At 37.9% G+C, this 14,709-nt stretch overlaps 1 protein-coding gene across 2 annotated transcripts in view; it reads left to right on the forward strand.

The window, feature by feature from the left end:
• Positions 1-1,644: 1,644 nt before the first annotated feature.
• Positions 1,645-14,709, forward strand: part of SYBU (syntabulin) — a 110,539-nt gene continuing 97,474 nt past the window's right edge. The window contains exon 1 of one of the 2 annotated variants that reach the window (XM_032858456.1): positions 1,645-1,814. The gene's annotated coding sequence lies outside the window, so the exon portion shown is untranslated. The remainder of the gene's footprint in view (positions 1,815-14,709) is intronic. The other variant, XM_032858454.1, reaches the window with a different exon arrangement.

Genomic DNA, 14,709 nt, shown 5'->3' on the forward strand with positions numbered 1-14,709 from the left:
GGAGGCGAAGAGGGTGGGATCACAAGGTACAAACAACCATCTAGTAAAGTCAAGATTGGGTAAAAGAAAAATTCCTGTTGGGATAAGGTTCCATTATGCTATGAATCTTCATTTTTCAAGAAAGAGGGTCTTTCCAAGACTTAGAAAATATAAGAGAGAAGAAATCTTAAAGTCTGAGCCTTATGATCAGACAGAAATAGAAGATAAACCAAAGGAAAATGAGCTGAGACAACAAAATGTTTCATGCATTTCACATTAGCCAAGTAACCTGAGACTGCGTTTCAACTGTACAGAGTTCTCTCACACATGTTTAGAAGTCTGTTACACTTTACGCTGACTGTATGTGCTAACCTCTAGGGACTATGTTGAGTAGGGGAGCCAGGGAAAGGAGAAGGCAGTCAGGGTAAGGACCACTGGCATGCCACTCTCCAGAAGCACTCTTCTGCGAAGAAAGCTCCCTTTAGGGGTAAAAATGAAGACTGATCTAAGAGTAAACAAATAACATATCCAGAAACTCACCAAGAAGGGCCCTTAGCCAAACTGTGGTGGCTGCCCTTTGACCCTCAGCTATGGTAAGGGCAAAATGATAAATCGGTATCATCATGAGACTTTAGTAAAGCTGCATGTTCTGGATGGGGCTCCATGGGGCTCTGGCAATTCTGAGCAAAGTATCTTCCCGCCAATTTCTTCAAACTACCTTCCCAGAAAAGCAGGTAGAGGGGCTGATGAATTAGTTTTGCATTTGTACTAATAAATCAGAACGGTTTTCTTCCCGGTCTTAAGGTTTCCTCAGCCTCTCCTAAAGTCAGTACAAATTCTATGTATATTGCGCTTGTTATTAAAGATGTCTGGAGTGGTTTTTTGTTTGTTTGTTTTTTGTTTGTTTTTAACCCAGTCGCTATTACCTCTTTAGAGTTAGAAAATGAATAGCCACGTTTATCCCCAGAATCAGGAAATTCAAGACACCTTGTTTAGAAGAGGCGTCCAAGGTCACTGGCGAAGTCGGAAAGAGCCGTGGCTTCAGAAAAGTCTCCGTCCCCAGTTTTCAGCAGTGTCTCCTTAGCCTTCCCCAGACGACAGGCTGTGGTCGCGAGAGGAATTTTCCCGGGAGATACTGTCCTAAAGGGGGGCTCGGGTCCACGCTGCGGCGTTCAGTGGTTTGCGTCTCCACCCGGGGCCAGGACACTGTTTACTGGGGTGGGCGAGGAGCGCGAGGCGGACGCCGGCCCCAGGCTCGCCGCCGCTCCCGGATCCCGGCGGACGCGAGAAGGGGGTTGTGCAAGCGGACCCTCCGGCCCGCAGCCCTTCCCTTCAACCCGTGGGAACCCGGACCGCCCGTCGCCCCAGGTGGCTCGGGAAAGAGCTGCGACACCATCCGCTCGCCTCGGGAGACCGGGACGGAGCCCGCACGTCGCGAGCCGCGGAAGCAAGCCCCCCGCGCCCCCCGCGCCCCCCGCGCCCCCCGCGCGCAGCCCTCACGGCGCCCACGTCTCGGCGCCCCTCCTCCCCGCCCCGACCCTTTCGGTCCCCGCCCTGCCCCTCACGACGTCGGCGGCTCCTGCGGCGGCCCAACCGGCTGCTGAGGCCCAGGCACCGCGGGTCCCGAGAGCGCGGGCGGCCCAGGCACCACGTGTCCTGCCCGGGCTGGCGCGGGCGGAGCGGGCCGGGCCCGGCTCCCGGAGCCTGAGCGCGCGCCGGCGGCTCCACCGGGTCGCTTGCGCACCCGACCCCGGGCCAGCCGGGCCCCGGCCTCCCGGGCGCGCGTGGATGCCTCCTCCTGGACGGCGCGATGGGCCCCTTCTGGGAGAGAGAGGGTAAGCCCGGGCGTCGGCGCGGGTTCCAGTGTCAGTGATCGTGAGCGACTAGTCCTCTTGGGTCCAAGGAGAGCGGAGAAGGATACTCCAGACCAGCGTGGGTGAGGTGGGGTTATCAGGTCGCTCGGGGACCCACAGGAGGAGATCGTGGAAAATGGAGACTCTCAGCAGAGGGATGGAGGTGACAATGTCCCAGTTTCATTGGTCATTGAGGTGGTTCTAGACTCCTCGTTACAGCAGGCAAGGTTGACCAGGCCGTAGGTTTTCGATCTCCTCTTTAATAGTCGTCCTCGAGAGTGGAGCTTGGAAACGGTGCCTTTCATTAAGGAAGATTCAGTGAAGAATTAGTGTTATCCAGAAAGAAAGCCTCGGTAGATCTCTCAAAAGACATGGATGGCCCAAAGTCCCCAGACGACACTTTTCAGGTTTCTGGTTCCTTGGGGGATTTTTTCATGCAGATTATTCGAGGTGAAGAGGGAGGACGGAATTTTCTTCAGTATGTTGTTGAAGGACTCCTCTGATGCGCTCAACATGTCCTCATGCAGGAAGGCATCAACAGGTTCAAATTAAGATGAGTAAATTGTAGAGAAAGAGATCGGTAAGCTTAACATGGTGCATGGGAAGAGATTCCTAAAGCTTTAAATGGAAAGAGTCACTTGGGGAAAACGGCTTTCCAGTTATTTTTATCCTGTTCCGAAATGTGCAGCAAGGAGTGATCTCTGAGAAAGCAGGAAACTCCACTGCTAGGTTCCTTGCAGTCCTCTGGCCCTGACCCCAGACCCTGGGCAGCAGAAGCAATGACCTGCTTGTGTCTCAGACTCCCTTCTCAGAAAAGGGCCAAATGTGAACCCCAAGGTTCAGAATCTTCAACTTGAAGTTTCTGCTGCTGCACTGCCTACCCAGATGCATTGCCAGGCACATTTTAGGGATGTTTGCTTCCTCTTCCCTAAAGGATCCTCTTGGGAGCAAAGGGAGTCAAGTAATCCCAATGCCAGGTTTTCTCCACCTGTACATTTGGAAGAATGGTAGCCCGTCCCCTTGAGAGATGGGTCCAAGTCAGATCATGTTTTTATTTGCTTCAGATTTTAGAGGAGCAGTATATTTTCATATTTTCATAATAATTTTCAGCTTTTGGTTAGTTGTTTGGCAGTGACACTATTTTAGTGCAGAATACATTTAAATACATTCAATCTTTGTTGATCTCCACATATTTAAATCATGATTTCTTTACTTTGTTTGCATTTAATAATCTTTAAAATAATATCATGATTGAGAATAATCACAGGTGTTCTTAAATGCTGGTCCTCTAAAAAAAATCAGAGTCCAAATCTTCATTTTTGTAGATGAGCTACTGAGTCTATAGAGAGTAAGTGAGTTGTCTAAGGACATAAACTAACCAGTAGCAAACTTAGAACCAGCCACCTCCTAACACCCAGTCCTGTGGTTTCCCCATATTTTACTAAAAATATGTAAGAGATAAGCATAAATAAGTAATTTTACAGACTAGTGATTGGCAGGTCTTAGAGATGGGGTGAAGAGGTCTGTGATTACAAAGAGGTTCATGAAGGAGATCCTTGGGTTAATGGAATAGCTGTGTATCTTGATATGAATAGTGTAGTTATGTGAATCTGCAAATGTGATAAAATATCAGCTGTGTACACACATTGGACTAACGTCAGCCTCCTAGATTTCATTTTATACTGTGGTTATGTAAAACACAGTCACTGGGGGAAACTGGGTGAAGGATAACAACATGTGACTTACAAAGGCATTCTTCAGGGCTATGATTCTTTTTTATTTAAATAATCTTCTTGCAAGCATTAAAAGGATTGGTTGCTTTGTTTTTAACTTTGTTTCTCAAGAAATACTAGCATGCCTCATGGACAGTTGGAAAATATCTTCCTAGACCTTACCTACCGCAAAATCCATATTTGAATGTTCAGTCTTTGACTTTGACTGAATTGACAAAAGGAGAAATTAACTAAGTCACAACCTAAATCCCCCAGTTATTTCTGACCCTTTGTTTCAAGAAAAGCTAAGTTATTTACACAGTCAGATCAGATTATTTTCAATACATGGTAATTTAAAGAAAAATCTTTTCTTGGGGTCCCTGGCTGGTTCAGTAGGTAGAGCACATGACTCTTGATCTCAGGGATGTAGGTTCAAGCCCCATGTTGGGTGTAGAGATTACTTAAAAATAAAATCTTTAAAAATATTTTTTCTTTATCTTATTATCAATATAAATAGAAAAGCAAGAAGTTAGATTAGGACAGAATCATGTATAGGTCTATCACTAAGCCACCTCATTTTAGAATTACAGTCTACCACAGCATGAAGAGAAAACGAAGATAAGATGTTTTTCCTTAAGGAGGATGATACTGTTGTAGGAAGAGTCACTGCCAGGTGACAGATGATTTCATCCTCTTCATTCTTCATCCTCTAAATTGTTTAAGAGTTTGAAAGCCAATCAAAGATAATGTAGGATGTTTGGGCTGCTGAGTCAGCAAAGTATTCAACATGTTGGTGCATGAGGAATACAACTTTGTATAGATACATATTGTTGACTCTGTATTCTATCTGGTTTATCATTTTGCCTCAGCAAAGTGGCAATTGTGTAATGAATAGTTTAGAAAGAAAATGTAAGTGAATGAATAAATACATTGGGTTAAAAACACCTATTTGTCACAGTGTAATGTGCTGTTCACCCTAAAGTAATTTCGTGTTCTATGCTGAATGCATAGGAAAATTCCAATATAAAGTTAGCCCACCAAGAGCACATTTATAGAGTGCTTGTATAATTTAATGTCCATACTGGGGCAAATAGAGAATGCAAACTCCATAAAACAGAGATTTTTGTTCCTGTTGTATTCCCAGCACCTAGAGCAATGTTTGGCAATAATAGGTTTTTAATAAATATTTTCAAACAAATAAGTGAATAAAAGAATACATGTATATATAACATAAACATATTAAAATTTATGAAAAAATATTAGCATTAAATTCAAAATTCAGCCATAGGTTATTTCTCCATATGATTTTGTGAATTGCTAAATTGTGGTTAAGGTGAATTCTTCTAGTATAAGGGCAGTCCATTTCATCATTGGGAAGCTCTAATTATCCTTATATTGAGATCAAATTTGAACTCAACTAACTGGAATGTCTTTATTGTCACCCAACCAGAAATTCTTAATAATGATGTCATGTGAAACCTTGCCAGATTCCTCACTGAGGTCCATATGTTTTGCCACGTGTCCCAAGTTGGCAGCCTATGGGCGAGATTCAGTCTGCTGATATATTTTGTTTTGTCTTAAAAGCCAGGGGCGTATTCACTAGTAAAAGTTTGCAGTTTGAATTTTTTTTTTTTAATCAAGAGGACTTGCAAAGAAATCCCTTATTTCTGATTTCCCTAGAAAATAAATAATAAAGTTAGAGCTGAGAAGTGGTAGCTGAGCACAATCTCTTCTTCACAGTGCCCATTACCATTCTACCTGATAGTACACTGGGTCATTTAGCTTGTATGTGTTAATTACTTTAACTAAGAAAGCCTCTAAATTTGTGACTTCTGTCCTATTTCTCAGGTTTACTAGTCTTAATCCCATCAGAAAAAAAAGAAGAAGAGGAAGAAGAAGAAGAAGCTAGGTTTGCCCCAGTTTGGAGCCCAAGCTGATTTCTAAGTAATACATTTGCTATCCTAAGAGCTCGCAGACCATCTTTTTATTAATTTGTGCCAGAATGTTGCCTGATGTTTCACTCAGTCTCAGCAATGTTTTAGAGACTCTTTAATTTTTGAAACTCAGAATTATATGCTTTTTTTCTAGATTTGTACCCTTTGGGCATCTCCAAGATTCTTGAAAGACATTAACAGTATTATCATAATCCTATTTGTAAAAAGTGAGATTATAAAGCCTGGGACATAATTTGCCTGTCAAATGAATTAAATACCTTCAGAGAAACTAGTAACATCACTTGGCCTGAGATTTACTCTCTTTTGCCAAGTTTTATTCTATCCTTTTTAGTTTGGAGATCATTTTGCATGATAAAGAAGTAAAAGAGTAGCTACAAAGTTACATCTTCTCTTAATTACCCATTAATAATAAATGAACTGCAACAAGTAGTGATTTTATGCTTTTTTTCCTCCAAAAATAATTGAAATGAATATTGTTTTCATTCTTAATATTTTTGAAAGTCAGATTTCAAAATTAGATTCTGGTCTTTCTGATACTATGAACCATAGTTTTGCTGCATCAAACGTTCCTGGGATCAGAACTGTGCGTTTTTCATTTTTTTGCATTAATAATACTACTTATTATTATAATATTTAACTCAGATTTTAAAGTGATTGAACATCACTCTTTTGTGTGATACATGGTGATAATGTGAAGGAGAGATTACAAAATAATGTATATTTAAAAATACATATAAAAATGCCCTGAAAAAAACCTCTCTAAGTTGAATTAGTAAGATGAACACAGAAGGGGAAGAAAGGGACAAGTTATCTATTTGTCTAAAACTATGGAATAAAATATGAACTTAATCTCAGAAGTGCACATATTTTCTTCTTCCCTGGAGAAAACTGCAAACCTTTGGTGACCCAACCAAAGACAGTTACCTGAGTTTAAAACCATAAAAATCCATTTAAGTTCAACTTACTAATAGTGAGCATTACTTTCCCAAGGGCATAGCTGACATCTTTTGTAGTACAAATGAAGAATGAGGTAGAAGGTAAGTAATATTAACCTGTCCTCTCCTTTCTTCCTTGGTTTAACCTGTGCCCAGGGAAACTCAATTCATAATTTCTTCAATTTCACACCATTAATACGCATTAAGTTAACTCTAAAAGGTAAAGTATAATAGTCAGAGTGAGTTGGAGCCATTAAACCTAATGACACTTAAATGCATTCATCACAGTGATGCATGTCTTTAGAAGGGCCATTATGTTTTTCCATAAGATAAAAGGGCTTTGAAAGTATAAACTTTCTATTATCTAGCTGAACATTATTTTGTATTCATTTGATTCTTAAAACATTTTAAAATGGAAGATGGCTACTATAAAGTTATTTCATGTATTTTAACCTAAGGGAAACGTTTCCTGTAGGTCCTAAGAGTAAGGCTTAGAGGTTTGGGTCCTTTGTCCATGGTGCTGAAACCGGCTTTTCCCTCGGTGTCCCCACTACAGGGTCAGATAGAGCCAGGCAAAAGGATTGATGTTTGTCCCAATTAATGACTTATAAGAATTCAAATAAGGGTTAGAAATGAGTGTATTTTTCAGCTTTATAATCAGCATAGTAAGAAAATTTGTACCATAGGTTTGTGTATTTGAATAATGTGCAACATGGAGGCTGAAATAACAAACATTTGTTTTTAACTCATTTGAAGTACAGCTTGGGAATTTTCACAACTTTGCTCCTACACACCCTTATTTATTAGGATATACCAACATCAGTAATATTTAACAGTTATCAATTTCTATTTGTTTTCTCAACACATTTCATTTTAGCTTTTCTTAGGCACATAATAATGTTTTCTCTTTGATTTGCTTTATATTCCTCCAGTACAATGAAAAACAGCATTAAAAATTATTTGAAATTAAACTTCTTACTTTAAATATACCATGTTAACACATGAATAAGTTACATTGTTAGGTTTTGTTTCCTTTTCATGGCTTTAACTTTCTCATAGCATTTTTTATCCCATTATGCCTTTTTTATCCCTTGATCTATATTTCACTGCCCTGAGGAATTTTTTTTTTCTTTTTATACTACCTGCTTTGATCTGCCAAAGAAAATTTTGCACACCAAGGAGAAGAAAGAGGTAAAAAAAAAAAAAAATCGAAGACACATCCTTTGCTACCTTAGTGGATATTTACAAAAAGTGGAAAATTTCTTTTCTCAATGTCCCCAGTATATCTTCAAGGAGATGAGGTACTATTCATGTTACCACAGATTTCCAGTTGTTCAGATTTGCTAGTACACAAGAGAGGTTCCATCTCTGGGACTTATTTTTTTTTCCTTCTCAGGATATTTAAACTGGAGTCTTTGTCAGATTGCATTGGTGTTCCCTGAACAAGCAGGAATATAAAGTACAACTTTAGCATTAGCATTCTACTTAGAGCAAAGGGAGGTGACCAGAAGCACTACTTGCCAGTCTCTGGTTTACCTTTAGGGGTAGCCACAGCCATTTTAACTCTGAGGTTCATTTAAACAAGTCTCCAACCATTGGCTTCATAACTGAAGCCTATATTTGCCTGAGCCAGTGGTTTTTTTGTTTGTTTGTTTTGGTTTTTTAAGTACTTCCCCTTCTCAATAGGTAAGTTTGCTTCTGATGATGAGAGAAGACTCTTTGTTTTGTGAAGGGGTTATATTTTTGTCAGAGATTTGTTGTAAAAATTAAGGAAGATGTGGTTAACTAAACCGCATTTTATAAAACGTTACTGATTTTTTTCAGAAAAGCCTAGTTTTGGAGGTGGAAGACATCTGGAGGAAATTTGAGTTTCCAGATGACCATTTAAACAGCAATGACTTTATATTGCTTGATTTATAATTACTGTAAAAAAATTACAAATCAATTTGTCATTTTGGTAGAAGGAAGCACTCCTTTTATCAAACCATTTAAAGCCATACTTCTGTGTTATAAACTGTGAGTATCTCTGATCTGGTTGACAAGGAAAAAGTGCTAACTACAGTGGCATTTGGCCATTCCCACACTTGCCAACTAGATAGCTGTTGAGTGAGTAATTGAGTTTCAGTGAGTTTCTATCCAGAGTTTATTCCAGACTTGGTAATTTTATACTGCAGACTTTGCTTTAGAACATAACTGAAAAATAATGCTCTTATTCTAGAAGTGTTTTAATTAAATTAATTTGAGTGGGATTTGTTAGTCGTTGAGGTTGTTCAAATCGAATGCTTCTAGTAGCCTATGAGAGTTTAGGCCTGCTCTCCTGGGTGGGAACTGTCACAGATTAGGACTCAAGTGTTCCATCAGCCATTAAGTAGAAGTGCTGTATTATTTATTGCTAAACTATCTAGTATGTAGATTTTCAAAAGTAGCTGCCACGAATTTAATAGTCTAGTTTACATCTTGATGGAGACTCTTTCAGGTGAGTCTAAGTGTAGCTGCTTTCTTAGGGGGTCCAATCCATGTTGGATGCCAGTTAAACCCCCACCTCAGCAAAGCAGAAAAGGGTTGCTGCCTGCTGCCCTATGGCAGCTTTCTCTCCATTAAGGTGTATACTGTTTTTGCAGGAGTTCCGAAAGCTATCCCAAAGTGATGGTGATTATTGTTACTATCTGAGGGATCTCATTGCTAACTAATAACAGAGAGCTGTCCTTAATTCCCCACACTCACCTGGTGTCCCCAAACTCATCTTATTTGAGGTCACATGGAGGAAAGAGCAAAGCAATTGTGAAAAACAGTGCCCTTGTTGTGGATGGAAAGGAAGAGCAAGGTTTTCTAACCTTAGCTTCACATTACAATCACATGATGGGTTCTGGGCATCAATATTTTTTTAGTTTCCTAAGTAACTCTTAGATTTAGTCAAGGTTGAGAACCAGTGCTTAAGTAAGAATCATTTCCCTGCATAATTTTTAAAAGGCCTTTGCAACTGATCTCTTCTCTACCCCAGACAACAATATCAGATAGGAGAGTGGTTTATTTACTTGTAGGAAAAGTAGGGAGGTATCAAGGTTAATCCAGCAATCTTGAGTTGGAGGGAATGATGAAATGGAATTCATAGGGGTGCAAACATATTTTGCGTTAGGGGTGCCTGGGTGACTGAGTTAGCTAAGTGTCTGCCTTCGGTCAGGTCATGGTCTTAGGGTCCTGAGATTAAGCTCTGTGGCAGGCTCCCTATTCAGTGGAGAACCTGACTCTCCCTCTCCCTCTTTCCCTCCTCCCCACTTACACTTTTTCTTTCTCTCTCTCGCTCTCACTCTATCTCAAATAAACTAAAAAAATTTAAAAAATACATATTTAGCTTTAAGATGTAAAGCCAGATGTTTTATCTAAATGCTGATGTATATGGAGTCATGTATGGAAAAGTAAAATGTAAAAGGGTGTTCAGTTTTACTTTCCTATATCTCAACATATCTATAACTAAATATGAAAAGTAGTGTTTGAGTTATTCAGCAATGCTTATCACACTTCTCGTGTCCCTGAGACATGTCTCATCCTGAAGTTTGGGCAACACTCAAAATAGTTTCCTCATCTAGAAAAAATGGCTAGATTACTACTTTACTTAGAGGATTACTGGCACAATGCATGTCCAGATGTCTAGCATGATGCCTGATGCACAGTTGAGGCTAGACCTAAGTTAGTTTTCCCCTTCCTTCTTCAGCCAATTAATTTTAACATTAAAACAGTCCATGTTAACCTTCAGGCAATAGGTATGAACAAGCTATTATGTCCCATTATGTCATGTTTATTCCTCTTTTGTCTTTTAAAATGGATTAATTCAGAGCTTTGCCTGGAATATGATGTGTATGTCTTTGTAATTCATTTCAAAATATTTAAGGAATTCAAAGTAACTAAGAAATCATGCATAATATGCAAGGTTTATTAATTTTGCCTAAATGTTAAGAGAAATGACTAAAAAAGAATCCTTATTTTTAAATGCTGCAGAAATCATTTAAAATTGAGTTGTCTCATATTGTTAATGGTAAACTTGTCAGGGATTAATTTCTATATATTATTTTTAAAGCGTCTTCAATTCTTTTAGTTTTGTTAACATTGTCATTTATTGACAGTTCTTTCAGAAGCTTCCAACTCAAATCTGAACTCATATTTAGGCATACCACTTGCCTCTTTCTAACCAAATACATATTTTTGCTTATTTCTTTATCTCCCTTAACAGAGAGAGAGAGAGAGAGAGAGAATGAGAGAGAGAAAGAGAGAGAGACTTTTCTACAATGTATACTCTAGGATCTTGGCCAGTTTACATGTTGATAACTTAATCCTGCCAAAGCAATCCACTGAATGCCAAACTGCCACATTCTTAATTATACAAAAAATCCCATTTCCTGTTGGGTGCCATGTCCAGCCTCAATTTATTAAGAAAATATTTAAGTCGTTTATAATCTGACAACCTTTGGACATCAAGCTATAAATCTCAATACACAAATTACTTATGCTATGTCTATTTCAGTTGAATTCTTGCTAATTTATAGTTTGTGTGTGAAGACCCTGATGCTGGGCCGTGAACTTGGAGTTAGACAATTCCCACTGGTACTAAGACCCCAGATTCTGAGTTGCTCAACTACAGTTTATTAAATGCACAGCAACCTTAAAATTACTTGTGTTTGTCGTGTTCTTTCTAATAACGATAATCAACTACATGATAATTTATTAATGTCAGCAAATAACTGAGAAAATAACTGAGAAAATAACTGAGAATCTCTATCAAGTATATGCAGAAATGAGGTGTAGTAAAAAATGAATAAAATTCACTAATGAAAACATGAATAAAATTCATTCTTACTTGTTTTCTTTTTTATATTTCATTTATTGCTGAGATTAGGTAGATGGCTCAGGGAAAATATAATCTAATACTAAGGAAAAAGATTTTCATTCCTATTCTTACATTACATAGTATATTTTAGCACCCACTTTATTCATTCATTTTGACTTTATAAATGAGTTTTTCAAAAGGTTTACACTAATAACTCCTTTTTAATTCAAGGGGAGGAGGAACATTCTATACTCATTTTTATAATGAAATATTTATAAAGTACCCACAGCATCTTCAATGCATATTAATTAACTCATAGGCCTAAGCAAGAAGAATGAGTCCAATTTATATAAGGAAAATAAATAAGTGACAGGAGTCCTTCCAAAATAAATGAGATTGTTTTGTTTTCATATTTCAGAAAATAATATTTCTGAAACACATAGAGCAAAACCAGTTTAAAACTTTTCAAATGTTGGAATTACTCAAAGCATTTTAGGGCAAAGTGCTCTTGGCCATATTGATGTGGCCAAAAATTAAATTCCAGTCCAGTCCAGTCCAACTGGAACGCACCAGAGCATTACTTTAAGAATATTTCTAGGAAGGCCATCTGCTGTCTTCTTGAGCTTCCTTCCAGCCTCCACTGAAAGACACCCTTGAGGTTTAGGCTGAGTGTACTTCTCAGAGGACACATCTGAGAGAATTCTCCATGTGTATATATTCCTTCTATCTTTAATGCTATGAATAATGAATAAGAAGCTTATGAAATATGCACTCACATAACCTTCCTCTCTTTAAAAAAAAATACCATGCTGTACCCATAATGAGGAGAAAAACCTAAGAAACCTGAGATAAAATTTGTCTTGAACTTATATGACTTCACGATAAAGAATGGTTTTCTGCATATAAATTTGAATCCTCTCTGTCAAAAAGAATTATTATGGGAGAAAAAACCAACATTACATATTTGAAGTCAGGAATTTCATACCTCATTACTATACTGTGAATCGAAAAGAGCAAGTAGCTCCATCTAGAAGATTTATAATTTGAGAGGTGTTCTCTCAGTCGGTCCTTTAAAAAGAACCTGTAGATGCTTTTATCCCTTAGAATACAAAGAGGAGCAATTCTGTATTGAGATTCCCTTTGATATCTACATAAACTAAACCAATCTCTCTCTTTCTCTGTGTCTTTCCCCCCATCTCTCTCCCTGTCTTTCCTTTCTTTAGAGAAAAATAGAATCAAAGAAAATTATGTTACATCCAGAATGATATTATATATAAGAAAGGGAGAAGAAAAGAAAGGAAGGATTCAGGGTTGTTTGGTAAAAACTGATATCCTGGCAGAGATAAGGCAAAAGTTTTTTAATTTAAAATATTATTTGAAGATATATTTAGGAGCACCTGGGTGGCTCAGTCAGTTAAGCACTGGACTCTTGATTTCGGATTAGGTCATGATCTCAGATCCTGGATTCCAGCCCCAAGTCAGGGCCCCCACTCAGAGGAGGGAGCCTGCTTGTCTCCCTCTTCCTCTGTGCCCCCACTCTCTCTCTCAAATAAATACATTTTTTTAAAAAGATATATTTAAACACTTATGACAGAAGTGAACTACCATTTATATACTCATTCAGTAGTACTCACAAAACAAAAAGATAATTACACAATATGCTCTTTTAAAACGGTATTATAGGAAAAACATCATCATAAGGATCAAGAGGCATTTAGAAATTAAATGAGCCAGTGTACATGAAAATGATTAAGATATATAAGATTAAGGCATATAAGATAATATGTTTAAAGTTGTATTTTTCTGGGATTTTCTTTTTGTAAATACAAAAAGTCTGAATTTTAAAATTTCCTTAAAAATGTTACCTTTTTCATGTTCAGTTTTGATGTTTTTATTGGTATACTGTCTCTCTCTCTCTCTACATATATATATAGGTATAGATATGTAATAGACAATAACAGAATCTAATTTCTACATCATGGAATTTAATGTATTTATTAGAGTTCTGTTCAAAATCCTATTATCACTAATTTTTCCTTCATTTGGCTTAAGCCAATTAATCCTCTACATTTATACTGAAAATAAAAGTACCTGTGTTGAACAGTCCATCATTAATAAGGGCTTGGACAGCATAAGCATGAATGAATTTCCCATGTTTTACATACGTAACTAGGATCCAGGCTCAGTCAATAGTACTTACAAAAAGACAGTTGTAATCAAGGCATAAGCACTGATTTAAGCTAAGAAATACATGTCCTTCCCATGGAAACTTTAAAATCAATGGATGTGCTCTTCTCTGTTATAAATAACATAGCTTCTGACTGCCTTGCATTTTCTTGGACAGACTGGGGAATAGGAGTGGGATGAGGAAAGAATAACCCCAGAGGAACTTTTCGTTAGTAGAATCTCTAACTTGCACTCCAGAAATTAAAACATAGTGTTTGAATAAAACCTTACATGGTATTAAATCAGAAATGACAACAAGATGTTTTCCACTTGAAATTCAACACACTGATATGTTTTATATAATAATACTCTATAAATGTAATTGATGGAATCAGATTTTATAGGCATTTATGCCAGGGCCAATAATTATCTTTAATTTCAGAGATCACTGGCTTCACAGAGTAGTTAAATAAGTCAGGGAAATAAGCCTGCATTTCTCCTACCTGGGAAAAATTTTGCTGTTTTCAATGTCTCTCCTTTCATAGGCACTCAAATATTTGACATGTGATGAATCTCAGTCCATTTGTACCTAAAGTCTAATGTAATTGAGTTGAATACACATACTTATTATTTCCTCACAAAATACATATAATCAAAATGGAGAATTTCAAGTTATAAATTATTGAGCTTGAGCTATTAGCATAATCTTTTTCACTGTGACTCTTTTGAAAGACTCCCCTATTTGAAAATAAAACCACATTTATCATTCAGTGTTGCCCTGACTCAGTCATCTTGAGAACCCCTAAAATGTATTCAGCTTTGCCATCAATGGTCTGAAAAAGAGGATACTATTTAGCTGCTTAAAATGATACATTGAGGAATATGTTTTTTGGCTTCACTTTTCTTGTCAAAAATTATGGAGTGAAACCCCGTTAAAATCACCTCTTATCCCCTGTTCTCCTCACACATGTCCGTGCGTACAAAAGGGACACGGTCACACTGTCTGCTGGGTTGAGGTTTGAAAGAAAGCATGCAAGGTAAATAACAGCAACAACAGTAATAATAAAATTCAAATGATCTTTGAAAATACTTCAAATTGTTCGTAAGTTCATTATTCATCCAATTTCCTTCTAACATCACTTTTTGTTAGTTCAATACCAGGTGGCTTGGTTGGCTTATAATTAGAACCCTTGTAGAAAAGTATTCGTATCTCTAAACCATTAGAAACACACGTGGCTCCATGAGATGTGAGAAGGAGAAAAATAACAGATTCACATCTCCTATTTT

This window comes from Lontra canadensis, unplaced genomic scaffold (genome assembly GCF_010015895.1).
Source record: "Lontra canadensis isolate GAN:19392208 unplaced genomic scaffold, GSC_riverotter_1.0 scaffold15, whole genome shotgun sequence".
NCBI classification, from domain to species: Eukaryota; Metazoa; Chordata; class Mammalia; order Carnivora; family Mustelidae; genus Lontra; species Lontra canadensis.